The sequence below is a fragment of the Salvelinus sp. IW2-2015 genome, linkage group LG18 (genome assembly GCF_002910315.2).
Source record: "Salvelinus sp. IW2-2015 linkage group LG18, ASM291031v2, whole genome shotgun sequence".
NCBI classification, from domain to species: domain Eukaryota; kingdom Metazoa; phylum Chordata; class Actinopteri; order Salmoniformes; family Salmonidae; genus Salvelinus; species Salvelinus sp. IW2-2015.
In genome coordinates this window covers 17,476,552-17,478,111 of record NC_036858.1, presented here as the reverse complement: position 1 = coordinate 17,478,111, position 1,560 = coordinate 17,476,552, and positions in this window count along the sequence as shown.

Genomic DNA, 1,560 nt, shown 5'->3' with positions numbered 1-1,560 from the left:
ATTGAAAACTTGTGGTCAATCCTCAAGAGGCGGGTGGACAAACAAAAACCCACAAATTCTGACAAACTCCAAGCATTGATTATGCAAGAATGGGCTGCCATCAGTCAGGATGTTGCCCAGAAGTTAATTGACAGCATGCCAGGGCGGATTGCAGAGGTCTTGAGAGAGAGAGAAAGGAGATTATGTTTTCCTGCTGATCATTGCGAGTCGTTATACAGGAAGTTTTTTGCGGCATTGCTCTGGGTCGTGAGAACAACGCAGAGTAGATTATTTAGGTGTGAATGTGGCGGAGGTAGGTCGCTATGGGAGCTTATGAGCCTTTTCTAAACGAAAAACTACAAATGTGCTTGCTCTAGCTCCTCAACTGCACAGCTAGGAGAGCTCCAAAAAGTACCCCAGTCGGAGGTCCTGAGTGCTCTGGAGCAGGTTTTCATCAAGAATCTCTCTGTACTTTACTCCGTTCATCTTTCCCTCATTTCTGACTAGTCTCCTGGTCCCTGCCGCTGACAAATATCCCCACAGCATGATGCTGCCACCACCATGCTTCACCATAGGGATGGTGCCAGGTTTCCTCCAGACGTGACGCTTGGCATTCAAGCCAAAGAGTTCAGTCATCAGTTTTCATCAGGCCAGAGAATCTGTTTCTCAGTGTCCTGATTCCCTCATGATGTTGTGACATTCAAAAGTGCTTGAGGTGGCACAGGAATTTAATACACCAGTCTGGATAGAGTCGTCATCAAGCATGGCACTTTAAATTGGTATCCTACATTAGTAGGTGTCCAAATAGCTTATTTGTATTTGCTGGTTAGATACCAGGCCCGTATTCCACAAATCTTCTCAGAGTGGGAGTGCTGATCTTGGATCAGATCCCCATGTCAATGCAATCTTATTCATTATGATCTAAAAGGTAAAACTGATCTTGGATAAGCAATCCTATTCTGTGATGCTTTTTAAATATGGGCCCAGGCCATTGAGAATTGACCTTCTGGTTTTGACTTGCTCAGCACTTTAATGACCTCTGCATTAGTTGGGTTCTGGCCCAGGGCACACACTGGGCAAAGGTGATCTTTACATGACCAATGTCATACTCAGCCTACTGGCCATAAACATTATCACTGCTAAATCATTGTTGTAATGCAGTTTTTATGTCCAATCATTGGTTCTCTGACTTTAAACCTTTTAACTCAGAGTGTTTGTGATGCAGCAGGGATGTAGTGGTAAAAAGGGATGCAGCAGGGATGTAGTGGTAATAAAGGGATGCAAGCAAGGGATGTAGTGGTAAAAAGGGATGCAGCAGGGATGTAGTGGTAAAAAGGGATGCAGCAGGGATGTAGTGGTATAAAGGGATGCAGCAGGGATGTAGTGGTAAAAGGGATGCAGCAGGGATGTAGTGGTAAAAAGGGATGCAGCAGGGATGTAGTGGTATAAAGGGATGCAGCAGGGATGTAGTGGTAAAAAGGGATGCAGCAGGGATGTAGTGGTAAAAGGGATGCAGCAGGGATGTAGTGGTAAAAGGATGCAGCAGGGATGTAGTGGTAAAAAGGGAATGCAGCAGGGAAT